Below are 14,608 nucleotides of genomic sequence, written 5' to 3'. Positions count from 1 at the left end.
AAAAAATATATATATCAATATCTACCCAGAGCTAAATGATAAATAAATATACAGGAAAAGATAACACATTACTTCTGGGTAAGCACCGTAAGAGTTAAGGAAAGATCAGTGCAATAATAAAAAACTTCTGACTAATTTGTCTAATCATAACTAAAAAGCTAGTCTTTAAAGTATCTTCAATGGCTTAAGTAAAATGCAAACAAGAAATACCAGGTTGGTAGGAAACAGCTTTATATTGCAACTGAAATAATTCAACTCTCATATACTGAACATCAAGAATTTTTGAGGACAACAAAAGGCAGTTTGAAACAAGATGTGCTAATTCAATGGAGTTCTGATTAGACATTTCTAGGGGTACATCACTAATCATTCAAATTTTTTTGACATTTCAGAACTAGAATTGTGTGTTTAAGTCACAATATACTCAAGAAAAATGTTTAATACTCACAAGACAACAACATCGAACATATGACCTCGAAAGGAGAAAACAGAATATGCTACTAGTGGGAATTTAGCTCCCTGTGTGACTATTAAACAACATAATACCCTTAATTTGGCTGGCCCATCAGTTAATGACCAAGCGATAAATGAAAGATTTTAAGAAATCAAGTTTCAAGAGAGATCACACTACTAAGGATGTGTATACAAGCATATGATCCCCTTAGCCTGAGGTGCTTGTGTATGAAGTGTTTGAGAGAAAATTTGGAGGAAAGCACCATTAAAGTGTTAGAGGAGAGATGAAAATTTGGGTATTTCAGCACAGGTTACTAACAAATAAATTGAGCAAAAGTGACCAGTCAAATGTACATTATTAGCTATCTTCTCTCTAGCAAAGGGAAATGTGCCACATGTATTTTACCTGAGTTTCAGTAAAGCATGATATACAATGAGAAAATTAATAATGATGGAAAAAGTAACAAAACATTGTAGAAGAGCTGAAAAATGATAAGCATCTGGCTAAAAGGAAGATAGTAGGGACTATTGCTAGCAGGGAAAGTACACAATAGGGGATCTTCAAAGAGATCTTCAAGAACAGGGATCATGGAACAGATGTGTTTTGGAGGGATTTTTTTTTTTTTTATATTTTCATTTGAAGAAAGATAGCAAACCTGGCACAAGAGCAAGTGATTATAAATAACCTATAAATAGATAGAAGCTGTAAGTTAGAAGGATCTTTACCTTTGTCTAGGCAAAGCTAAGCAGTGAAGCTGCCTTCCAGAAGAGATTAAAAAGGATGGGGTGGAGGTGCCACCCAACCTTCACATTATGCAGCATCTATAGTGCCCTAGGATGTCATTAACAGACTTGCAACACTCACAGAAGGGGAAAAATAATATATATATTAAATGAGCTAACCTATTCCACTTCCAGGCAAATTCACTTAAGCCAAGCTGATTTAAAATAGAGTTAAGTGATAGATCTTCCAGCATTTTTCTCAGGGAATTACTGTGCTGTTTAATAGGTCTGACTAATGTACTCTGTTTTCTATCTTGGGGTTTTAAAAAAAACCCTTGTATTCCAGCAGTCTTATTAATATTTCTTTCCATGAAGCCAATGTAGCAGACAAATACGTCTCAAGGTTTCTACTGATCATGCCTAACTTCACCCTTACTAAAAGAACTGCTTTGTGACACTTCAATAAACTTAATATAAATTGTTCCTATACACAATTCATACATGCAAATAAAGAAGTGATTTATGTCAGAATTTATTCATGGCACGACTTGACTAATTAAAGTACACCTTTTTCTTACTGCATTTTATAGACTCCATTACTATAATACAAGGAGCATCAAGCAGTATAAGCAAATGAGCCCAGGAGGAAAAAAGACACTTTTTGCATAAGTATTTTGACCAATAGGAGAAAATACATGGCTCCTAAATAGCTCTAAGAAAGAGATCAAATATTTACGGTATGCTGATAGAAATCTAACATCTTTGAATTGTAAATATTGTTTTGTGAAAGTGTGTACATTTGTATTATGGATCTTTATGAAAATATATCCCAACATGTTTTATATTAATATAATAAGTGCACAGTAGTAATACAGCACACGCTGCTAACATTTGCACTTATCAAATGTTAACTAAACTATATTATTCTAGATAATGTTTATTTTTAAACTCCACTACAACAAGCTACAGTTTAAACCACATAGATTATTGTTAAAACACAGCACATTAATAAATGACAATAAAAATGAGGATTCATTTATGTAAAAACTAAAAAAAAAAAAATTAAACTAAAAACAGATTTAAGGAAAATATTCCATTACCTATTTGGGTCACTGGTAGTCTGCAATTTATAACACCTGTCAACTTTAGGCAACTACATTATGAAGGTTCTTCCCCAAGGTTACCACAAAAAAAATTGTTTAATTCTTAAAGTTTTTCCAGCAACTCAAAGCTGATTACTACTACTAATTTGTAAGTAAGAGATCACAAAACATTCTGTGATTTAGCAAGCAAAAAAATAGGTGTGTTGAACCTAAGTGTAAAATGCCTTTTAAATTTTCCAGAAGTAGGATCAGCTAGAGGACCATTCCACCTTGCATCATGGTGTAACTCTACAACATGATGGAAAGAGCAGCAATGACAGCATAGTAGCAAAGTCCTAGGCTGGAGCACATGAGGATATGCTCAAATGTGGCAGCCATAGACACAGAAACAAAGGAAAAAAATCTGCTTACCCTTAGAAGACCTCGGGTACACAGGGATACCCAACAAGATACACTTGCCTCTACTGCCAACCCTCAAATGAGGTCTGGGAAGGGTGGATCCTGGCTCCACTCCTTCCAGTCACTCAGATGCATTGTTGCACCTGAGCTCCCCTGAGTTGGCCCAGCCTTCCCACCAGGTGCTCAGTCACTGATTCAAGCCCTGACTTAGCATTTCTGCTACACAGGGTCATTCAAGGGAAACATAACCAACTACAACATTCATGGTCTTTTGCACGATAATAGAACACATATTGTATGAGACATTTGTGCTATGAAAATGTGTATCGGTGATTTTTTTAACATATAGTTTTAAAAAAGAAAAAAACAATATTATAAATGAAAGGTAGTGAAAATGGAGACACACACAGTTCTCACCCTCATAAAGAACTTAGGTGACATCCTGCTCAAAATGTAAAGATGATTTTAAAAAAAAAAAAAAAAAGGAAAGGCCTAACAGTAAGTAAGAATCCAAAATTCCTTGATCCAAGAGTACAGGACAAATGCTCCTTATAAAGACTTCAGTATCCTTTGCCATCAGGGAGGAATTGCCTTTCTGAATCAAGGCCAGGTGTATCAGCTGCACTATGTCAGTCACACACTGCCAGTTGGGCATGTGAGGAACTAAAAGCTTAAATGAAAAGAGCTCTGGTTAGCCTGGAACCATTTTTCAGCAATGTAAATTGTCCTTAAACATATATTTAGTAGGCCTATATGCAACATCTGCATGTGCTACTCTAACCATGTTTTCAAGTAGTGAAAAGCCCATAGTCTTTAAGTAGAGTTTTCCCTACAAATCAGTATAACCAATCAAGGACACATATCATCAATAAGAAATAATAACAATAGTAGAAGACATCTTATGAGTTAAGAGAGTGGGGTTTTAGCTCATGAAAATGTACAGTAGTTTTTCATTGTTTTTTGGTACTAGTGGCAAAATCCCTACCATCTGATTACTAATAAAAAAATATCCTGTATCTCATTCAAGGACATACAAGAAATACTCAGCCCACCATCCACATTGCCTCCAAAAATATTTTTCTCTATTTGAAATGGTAGCATTTAACCCTCTTCACCAATTTTGCTTACCACAAAAATAGGGGCTATGAAATATTATTTAAAATAACTGCAGGCAGGAAGAAGGAAATAAACTACGTTAATTTAATCTTTCCTAAATGTTAACAGCAGTGTAAAAATGGATGCTCTCATCCTTGTAATCAGTTGCACGGTGCACAAGGGCAGCAGTCTCTGGTGCCTCATCTGTGAACTAATCTTTCATTTCATAGCAGATCTTTCCATATCAAACAACACAAATGACTTAATTTGCATGACAGGATTTGTAACGGGGCAAATCTAGTGTCAAAGTCGATTAAAGATTACACCGGAGAACTATCATAATCAGTACTCTAATGAGCCTAAATAGTACATGTAAAGTCTCCCCTTTTTGCCATTCCAGTCATGTATAAAAGGGAATGTGTTTCTTTTCATCGGTGAGCCAGTCCTTTGGTTTGCACATTACGCCCTACGTTGAGCTAAAGTCATGTCAGTCTGGTTTCAGAGGGAGAGAAAGGGAAATAATAAAGCAAACATCACTTCACAAATGACATTGCTTGGTATAAGCCAACGTTTGAAGCCCTTAATTCTTCTAATCTGCAAAATAGTCAATGCTAATGGGTTTTTGCCTTTGTGAAAGCTGATGCATAGAAAGAAAAACTTTAATGAGCTGCCTGGGTTGTATGCTTACAGATACCTGTCAAATGTCTGTCATCTTAGCTATCGTTGAGGCATTATAAAGAAAGTAAGAAGGAAGGAACGACAGTATTTGTACAAGCATTTTCATGCTAAAATGGCACAATTTTCTTCCTGTCATAATTTCATTGTATCTGAAAGTCAGAAAACCTTAACCCTTTCAATAGCACATCCTATACAGAATATCACACATAATGTTTGAATTAGCAGCTTTAAAAATAGCGTTGTGATTTGGTAAACAGCATCTGCTGTCAAATTTGTTTCATAAAACTGAATTATCTGTATTAAAAAAAGATGTGACAACAAATTATTGGAATCGATTGCTGCACTTTGGAGAGATCAAGAATTTACTAAATGTAACAAACCTTCAATGTGAGAGTCTGTCATCAGAATAATTCCCATCCTAGTTCTTAATTTCATACCTCTTTGTGTCTGTATGCTGGCAGTACGAATAGCAATGCAAAGGGGTCAACAAACTTCCCTACTCTTACTATCTCTTTTGTTAAAAGAAATGGAAATTTGAGTGTATCTTATTACAAGAACACCTGATAATTCTGCTGTTCTAAGTTATAGTTAAGTGCAGTCAGCCTTATTTTCAGATACACCTAATAATTGTAAAAGAAGTTCTATGAGCTGAAATCACACATTCAGAAGGCTCAGCCCAGGTGTGCTCATTGATCTAGTTCTCTTTCCAGACTTATGGTCCATTCTCATTGTTCTCAAACAAGCCAGGCACCAGAAATACAGACATTCAGACCTGAGCTCTCCCTCGCCAGGTACCAAACCCTATAGTCTGGGGGTCTGCATGCTCCATAAACTCAAACACAGCATTGGAATTCTGGGTCTAAAAGGCACTCAGGCACCTGCTGACACCTGGCTGTCCGTGGAGCTGTTTGTTAGAACCAGGGCCTTGTTTTACACAGAGGACACACCAGGATACAGAGTAAAGGGGTGTTTCTCCCTGAGGCATGCCCGCTCAGCCTGGCATAAGGCAGGATGAGAGCTACAGTGGCACTGCCCCACTGCGTGGCATGGGGCTTGTCGCTCATGCTCAGCCTTTCCCTATCAGCAGTGTAAAGCACAATAAATGTTCCAAGCACTCGCTCACAAGCGCTCATAAGCCTCATCTATTTGTGCCTGTAAGACATTTTGGTGATATTTTTCTTTGCTTATTCTATCAAGCTGTCAGTGTCAGTACTTCAGGGAGGCATTTTTGTTATTGTTCTGCCGTGTCTCTGTTGTTGTTTTTACCCAGACTTGTCAATCCTCATTCAAGGGACTGCAACACTGTGTCAAGGTGTGCGAAGGCAGGACACACTTCAGTGCATCTTAAATATTCTTAAAAGGCCTAAGGCACTGGCTCAGACGTTTTCATTGAGCCGTTACAGTCCAAACAGAGGAACTTTAATGAGTGTATTGCATCTGTATTGCTTCCAGAGGACTCACCAGGAGCTTGCTGACAGCATCTTTCATGCTTCTGCTGCAGGTGAAGATCTCATTGGAACATTTTTTCTCCCTTGTGCTCTCTTATCTTTTCTTTAAGCTAACTCACACAGAGAAGAAAAACATGAGGCAAATGATTTATGTGGCTTTAAAATCTGAGATGAAGCAAACAAAAACAAGGAATGATAATTACACCTGAACTTCTTCACCCAAGTTGCGCTGGGAGGAATTTGTGCTGATATCTCCCAATACCTACATATCTTATTTAGACCTGTATCATGGCAGAGAATTGGGAGACTTAAATAGCTCCATTATCAGCAAATTTTCTATTATCTTGCCAAAGCTATAACTTACAAGTATAAAATGTCCAACAAATCTTATTATTAAATTTCACTAAATGTCAGACATCCCCATGCTGAAAGAACAGCAAAACAGAAAGATTTCTGCTATGGAAGATAGAGAGAAAAGAGGTTTGCAAAGAGAACTGATGGCTCCAACACTCTAATGCCATCTCATATCATACTTTTTAATTCAGAAAGTTTTCAGATACTGTATGGAGAGGAGCAAGTGGTCAGAGGGGAAATATAGCTCCCTCTAAGGTCCCTTGAAAATCACAGCATCCTGCCGAGCCATCTCAAAGCCAGGAGGGGCAGAGCAGGCAAGGATCATCCCTGTGCTTTCCCAGAGATGATCTTTTCAGCTCATCAGGTTGTTTCTCCCTGCCTCTGTCCAGATGTGATGGATACAAGCAGTAAGCAGAGGAGGCACCTGGGGAGCCCTCCGGTCTCCAGAAGAGAGACCTGGCCTTCCAGCACTGCCAGTCCTCCACAGAGCACTTCTTCTGTGCAACGTGACATGTGGCAAACACACCTACTTTTGGGGAAACATATACTTATTAATCACTCTCTATTTAAGCTTAAGCCCACTGGGCACGGAAGGATGGCTCGTGCCCCCTGACTGGTGTGCTGGGTGCAGTGGCCGCTGTGACCACACCATAATCCGGAGCACTCAGAGGGGTTAGCACACAGATGTAAATAACATACATTAGCCGCGCATGTTTAGCTCTGACTTGGATTTCATCCACTTTCCGATATGAATTATTCATCCGCCATCCCTGTCCAATTGTTCTTTTAATTCATATTGCAGTTGTTAAAAGGTTATAAGCCGCGCTACTGCACAATCCTTTATCGCTTCCCCGTGGCAATTTGTGCCCCATTTTTGCAGATTTCAAGCCTCCACTTCTCCCCGCCGCAGAGTTCATCTTTGTGGCGCTGCCGGCTCGCCTTTCCCCCGTGCGCTGCCTCCCTGACCCAGCCACCGCACCTCTGCTCCCCTGCACCCCAGAAGCTGTCAGCGGCCTCCCTCCTTCCCAGGAGCTGAACACACAATAGAGAATGGGCCCTGGCTGCGAGGTTCAGCAGCCATTAACCCCTACCAGCTGTTCCTGCAGGGAGCCTTCTGTGGCTGAATGTCCTTTCTCTGCGGAGGCCCTCATTTCCACTAATCTAACTATTGTTGGGTAGGAATGCTGACAGGAGAAAAGAAATTTTTCTTGTGTCCATGCAAGTGTGTGTATCCATGTGTAAGTGAAGGAAGAGTGAAGGCTAATTTCTATAGTAGGCATGAATGGGGGGATTGGGAAAAAAAACTAGTTAAAATGTGTTTACTTGCTTAAAAGGCTCAGTCAATTTAAATAATTTCAGTAGTATGCTCTATTTTGGGGGGGGATGGGGAGGAGGAGGAAGCAAGTGACTATTATCATTTTATGTTAAAACCACTGAGAGATTTCCCTGGATTTCCTAACCACTCCAGCAAATCTGAAAAGAAAATTGGAGAAACGAACGAAGAAAAACTGTGAAATGAACAGAAAAGCAACGCGACAAAATCCCATCTTTTTCAAACATCAGAACTGGGCATCCAGCGAGTTACCTTTATTACACATTGATTCTCTATCCTCAGTAGATGGATGATTCAGACTCTCCTGATACATAGAAAATGTTTGCCAGCATTTATTAACAAATTCAGGATTCTGCAGTGATACTCCAGAAAAAAAAAAAATCAACTGGTAGGAAAGAACATTTGATTTAAATGATCGACATTTGCGGATAACCAAACCGAACTCCTTAGCGTCTTTCAAAGCAGCATCATTTCTAATTGAATTTTGAACTTGCAATTTAAAATATTTCCATGCTACGCTAATAGACACACTAAATCACACATTACTGCTAGTGTTGCCTTTTCTTTTTAAGCCACACAGGTGAAAGAAATAACAAAAAATTAATTAGCTAGAAAGAACACTTGAATTTGCTGGAAAGCTGCATGTCATTTTAAGTTTCGATTAATTCATCCTTTTCTTTAAAAAAGATTAACAGAAGTTCTCTTAAAGCCTAGTGCTCCATTTTATCACTTGATAAAGTTCAGCAAAATACAACAGTTGGTCTAGTTCAAATCAAATTAGAAATAATTCATGTAGAAATATATTTTCTGGGCAATTAGACTGTATCGTAGCAGGGCAAATGTCTGATATAATAAAGCTCTACTTTGCATCTGTTCCTGTGTCTAGACGGCTGCAATTACTAGTCCTTACAACAGCAGCAGCAAGATAAAGCACTGCTTACAGGTTATAGCTATTAAAATTCAACATCTTCTTTCTTTGCCCCCCTTTATTACCTAAATCATTTGATTGTTACAAAATTTAATTTGATTTAATGAAGTTGCACTTTTCTCATCCTCAGCACAAACACAAACACAAACAAACAAACAGTACAGAACTCAGCTCACTGTTTCTCCCAAACATCAGCTGCCACGCGTGGATACTGGCTTCACTGAAGTCAAGTATATGCAAATAGAACCCAAATGGCAGAAATGGCTCTGTGGCTAAGAGAGGACCTGAAGCCCCATGACTGTCAATCTAGCATCCTTCAAAGGCACTATGAGAAAAATCACGCAATATACTAGAGAATGTCTATCCCTAATTACTGTATTCAGAAAGATGAAGGGCATATGCTAAGACAGGTATGTTTCTAGGTGGATGGGTAGGCTTATGTCACTAATGAAAAGAAAAAAAATGCCAGTGAGCCAAAGAAAACTTAAGGCCATGCACAACTCTGTATCTACATGTTGAGCTCCCTCTGCCATTGGATGCCATCAGCAGGAGTTCGGCCTCTTTGCTGAAATCTCAGCACTGCTGTTTTGCTGGTGAAGGTCTCCAGCAGTGAACAGGGTGTGCAATACCAGCTGTACTTCAGGCACTTCAAATCAGGTAATATGGGGTTGGAAGGGACTGCACGTGCAAACAATGGGTCCAGTCCTTCAGGTCACATGGAAGTGCCACTTCTTTACTATTTTGGCTTACCGAGTACATGGAGGGATTATTACAGCAGGGTTTCTGAAACTGCAGTTTACACAGTTCTTGGGCATAAACAGTAGTTTCTGGTGTTAATGAAACTGCTTTCTCCTTCAAGTTCTCCCTGTAATTACAGGGTTTCTGGGTTTCTGGGTTTCTAAGCAAACCTGAGTAAATTTTAAGTAGGGCTTTGTTTAGACAATCTCAGATATTAAATCATAGTCTTGAAACCTTGCAAAGAATCAAGTACATAGCAATAAATGGCATTTGTGAAATGTTTTGTGCAAAGAAAGACATTCATTGAAACAAACACAGGCCTCTTGGGTAAATTTGGAAATAACAAAATGCAGAGCATGTTGCATATTAAGGGGACTTGGTTGTAGTTACAGGATGGCAGACACAACTCTAACCATGGCATGACAGTATAACAAGGAAATCAATACCAGCCATGAAGTTGTCCATTTGTGGCTATTCCCACTCTGAATCTGCTCTTATCAAATTCATGTGTTGAGTGAGGCAGATTCTATGGCATAAGAAACCTTCAAGGAAAGCTTGGATGGCAGAGGAAAAAATTTTCATGTCATTTGGAATAAACTAAATATGTTAACTGACTGGGCCACAGTGAGATGTCAGCTACATACCTATGACTTTCCTGCAGTGACTTCTCCCAGCAACCTTAGATGTCTGAGGTGTTTACAGCATCCCATTTTGGTTAAATAAATTGTTAAGTCCTGGGATGTCTTCTTTTTCAGGGCAAAAGTCATTAGTAATACAGCCCATGTTTCACATAGTCCAGATCAGTCCCTTGGTAGAATATAAAAGGAAGGCTACAATCTTATTTTAAAGGAAAGTATGGACTGTGCTTTCTAGTACACCTGGCTCAACGGGCTGCCAAGACATTGTCTGGAGCTGACTCACTAACAGTTGACATACAGCTGCCACACAGTACCTGCAAAACTAAAACTTGTTTTTTCAGCCTCATTATGGACATCTAATCAGCAAATTAATTTCCTAAGAAGCTGTGAGTTTTTCATCTTTTTTTTGACAAAATGTCAAAGAATATGGCACTTGCTGAACAACTCTCTAGCTTCCAGTCCTACTTCAGACACATCAAATCCCTATAAGCAAGTGAGGAGCTCTATTCTATAAGTGTTCTACAAGGTAATGATAGTACCTCATAGTACCATGTTTTACCCAATATCTTGTGCTACGTATTATTTGAAAGTCATGTAATCTGTAATTCATGTATGACAAAACCCAGGGAAAAGCACTGTGCCAAAATCCTAGGTGTGTTTTTAACCTGTTCTTACTTTGTCAGGATAACGTGTAAGCATGGTTCATGTCTTAGTCTGCAATGAATTTGGAACATCCGTTCTCAGAGACACAAATTTCCCCATCCACATGACTCTGGATCTAATGGATCTAAAGGATTGTATGCCTCTGCAGCTGAGAATTTGAGTTTTTCTAACTCCTTTGCTCCAAAATTCAGGTCTTTGTATTAGAAGGGTAGGAAGTGGGCATCTGTCTCCTTATTACTTCATTCCTTGTCCTCCCTGAGATCTGATGGCAGCTGCTTTCCCTCTCTATTTCACCTCATGCCTTCAAATTATTTGGATTACAGCACAGGTTGCAACTACCGTTCAGCCACATCAGCTGGGCAGGTGAGAAGGGAGGAGGACTGTGACTGTCCAGCCCATTGCCAGGATGACTTGCTCTTACCTTGACTAAACTGATTGTCTATGAGTGTTTTTTCCCAACTATGTGATGTGTTGCTCTAGGAGAGTTTGGTGATGGAATGGGTGAGATCACGTTTCAAAAGCTGTGCTAAGACCATCAGTGGATATTAAAAACTACCATATTAAAGAAAGCACTAGATTTTCACAATCTGTGCAAAGGCAAACAAAAGTTACAATGGTGTGTACTGCCATCAGGTCAATGACAACATAGAAAGATCCATACATATGTTAGAGAAGTGAGGGAGGAATCAAGAAAATTAGAGTCTTCCCAACATTGGGTTGGGTTGTTGGGGTGAGAGCATGCACATGCAAGAAGGAGGTGGGGGAGAGCTTGTTACTGATGGATGTTAGTGACAGAGCTAACTAACTGCCTGACTGTGATGAGTCAGGTACAACCAAGAAAATCAGTAATGCCTTGGAGACTTTGAGCAGGAGTACTCAGCTGGTTATTGAACTGACTAACTGGCTCCTTACACATCCTGTTGTTTCTTCCCCAGCTCTTTTCTTTTACTGACTGCTATTTGGAGCGCAGTTTTTTTTTTTTTTTTATTAAATGCAATAATTTAAGGACATAATGTTTCAGGAAATGCTGATGTCAATTTTTCTGCTTTTCAGGGGTAATCATAACTGAAATGGTACATCTATATATATATATATATTTTTTTTTTAAGAAAAAAAGCAGAGGATGTTAATGGATTTTCAGTCCCAAAGCACAAAAAATGGCATTAAATGTCACCTGATGCTGAAAAAAATGCAGAGAATGTTTAAAAAAAATGCAGTGAAACCAAAAATCTCTCTGTGCTTCTTTCTGTCAGGAAATCTGTTATTTGCTTTGCTTTTTGTGTTCAGACACAGAACATACAAAATCAGAATGCTGTTTTTAAGAGACTACTGGACTGCTACCTGTGCTTCAGTAAATGATTCTAGCAAGAAACATGGATTTCAAATCATTGCCCCAACACCCTGATCATTAACAATCTTACCTGAAATCTCTGTGTACTTTCTGCCATTCATCATTTTTAGAGATTCATCTTTCAAATACATGCATGCAATTCTTTACACAAACTGACATCCTCAGGAGACCAGTAATAATGCCCTGAAATTACTGAATCAGTAATTTGTACTAACACACGTTTAGAATCAGATGTCTTAAAAGAGAAGAAATCTCCCCATGCTGTAGGCAATTCCTACTCATGAAAGGTCTAGAAACAAAACAGTAGCCTTTACTGATGCATGCTATTAAGAAAGTGGTCCTGGTCCATCATGGGTGGCTTTAAATGTGTTTTAAGATCCTTTGTTCATCATTTCTTAGAGCTGCAGTCATCCTTAGGGACTAACCGACCTCAGAGATGCCTGAAATATCCTTCATATTTTTAGCATCAGTGAAACAAATCTGTTCTGTGTGACAGATTACATGATGATCAAGAGATAGAGCTGCATTAGCTCTTACCTAAAAATGAATGCAAATGTTTTGCTACTCAGAAGTCACACAGCATTCCTTAGTATGTCCATAAAACCATAAGACAAATCACAGTGGATACTCCAGCCATGCACACACTGAATCAGTTTCTTGATAGACTTTAATGAGTATATACATTACAGATTTTTGTAGCATAATCTTGCTCGCTTAAATGGTGGCCATATTAAGCCACATTTATTTTAGGCCACAAAACTGCTGTGGAACTGTCTTTTTAAAAACTTCAGGTCAACTACTTTACTCTTGAGATTTGTATTCCAAAATATCCAGATTTCATATTCTAGTGGAAGATTAAAATGAAATATGTTTAGAAGAGAAAATTAAACAGAAATTCAAGATCACAAGTAGGGGACTTAATTTGCTGAGAAATGAGATTTCGGAAAATAAAAATATAGTAATTTGAAGTAAGTTGCTTTCAGAATATAGTTCTTTGTCAACACTTAACACAAAACAGAATGCCAGTTTCTCCTCATATCAGCATACAACATTCATTAAACAATGTGAAAAATGAAGTGCATTGAGATACAATGCTCTGCGTTATAAATCCAAAATATTCTTTGATTTTGATCTCTTAGTTTGAGGTTTATGTGTGTGTTAAAATATTAAAGTAACTAGTATTTCTAGAGTACTTTTACAGACTAAAGTTTACATCTTTCAAAAGCTTACCAAACCTGTTTTGACAAAATCAGAAGTGTTTCTTTCTAAATATGTTAGAGTCTGGATATTTACTGAAAGCAACACTCTCCTGGGTTTATTTCATCAGTTCAGAATTTCCCAACAAATGAAGAAGTCAGAAAATTATTAACGTGCTCTACTTTTATTCCTTGTTTTTTGTTGTCGTTGGAAACACCAAATAAAGTCTTGCACTATTGGTCTTAATTAATTCCCTAACATATGAGAGATTATTGACCAAATTCAGTTTCCATTTACGCTGGAGAAAAAAACGTCCTACTACAATGAAGCTGAAGTGGTGAATCTAAGAGACTTTAGCTTTCTACGATACAGCAGTCATGCAGCAGATCCCAACTGTATGTGCTTACCGATAATCCTCTGCTAAAAAGAGCATCTCAGCCTCTGGCAATTTCTGAAACTAGAGGTTTCTAGAATCCATCCAATATGCAGTCTGTGTAAATATATTTTTATGACACTGCTCCCTTTCAGGAATGCGTGCAAACAAGCAACCTAACTTTTTTCCCTAACTCATCTCTTTGTCTAGGTAAAGTCCTAAATTGCTTGGGCAGTGTCCCTGCTGATCGCTTGTGTGGCTTGCTGCTTAATTTTGCTGCCATTTCCGTTCCGGTAACACTTTTCTATAAGGTGAGGTTCAAATATTTACCAGTCGCAACAAGGCAGTGGGACTCCGATCTGTGATTATTTGCATAATTTCTCCCTCTGTAGCTCACCTACCTACCAGCCCACAGGCAAACATGTGCACACATCCCCTGCAGCAGAGAGATAGAAACGCAGACAGACAGACATTCCCTCCAAGCAAGGGTTCTTTAAGCTTCCTGCTTCATATGGGCTTGCAGACCTTTAGAGAGCCAGCATCTTTCAGAAAGCATTATATCTAAGAAAAGGAAAAAATACAACTATTAAAACGCACATACACTGCTGGCACTGTTGTGACAGCCAGCAGTATCAGCGTCAGTCAATTATCTTCACAAATGCCTCTTGTGCTAATGAGCACTCACAAAAATCACCAGACTTTTCTGGCAAGGAGAAAAGATCAGTTTCATTGCTTGCAGAACTAATTCAGTGTACAAAAGTGAAGGCTCCACCATCACTGCCTCTTTTACTGCTCCTTTTGTAAAGGCTTTTGATGTGCACTGAAGAGATCGGTCTGTGTTTGGGTCTCTTCATCTCCAGTTCATTGCCTGTCATTAACATACATATCCATATGAAAAGTTTGGTAAGTCACTAACAGCTGTCCAGAATGGAGTTTCAGGAAAAAAAGGACCTATTCCTTCTCAAAATGCTGACAATACTATTTAGCCCTTTTTGGCAATGATATACCTAACTTTTTAAAGCCGCCTTTCACTCAAAAAGCAACTAGGCATAATACTACATTCAAACACATAGTGGTTTTCATTTTGAAACAGTCATTTGCTGTATTCAGAAAAGGCCTATAGTTGCCAGAAGC

General features: G+C 38.4%; 1 long non-coding RNA gene across 1 annotated transcript in view; it reads right to left on the bottom strand.

Moving 5' to 3' along the window:
• Window positions 1-2,808, bottom strand: part of LOC110394480 — a 54,798-nt gene extending 51,990 nt beyond the window's left edge. Inside the window, exon 1 of the long non-coding RNA XR_002435650.1 lies at window positions 2,691-2,808. This is a non-coding gene — a long non-coding RNA (uncharacterized LOC110394480). The remainder of the gene's footprint in view (window positions 1-2,690) is intronic.

Source organism: Numida meleagris, chromosome 2 (assembly GCF_002078875.1).
Source record: "Numida meleagris isolate 19003 breed g44 Domestic line chromosome 2, NumMel1.0, whole genome shotgun sequence".
In the NCBI taxonomy this organism is placed as follows: domain Eukaryota; kingdom Metazoa; phylum Chordata; class Aves; order Galliformes; family Numididae; genus Numida; species Numida meleagris.
Note: the sequence above shows the minus strand (reverse complement) of the source record. Positions and strands in the feature narration are given on the sequence as shown.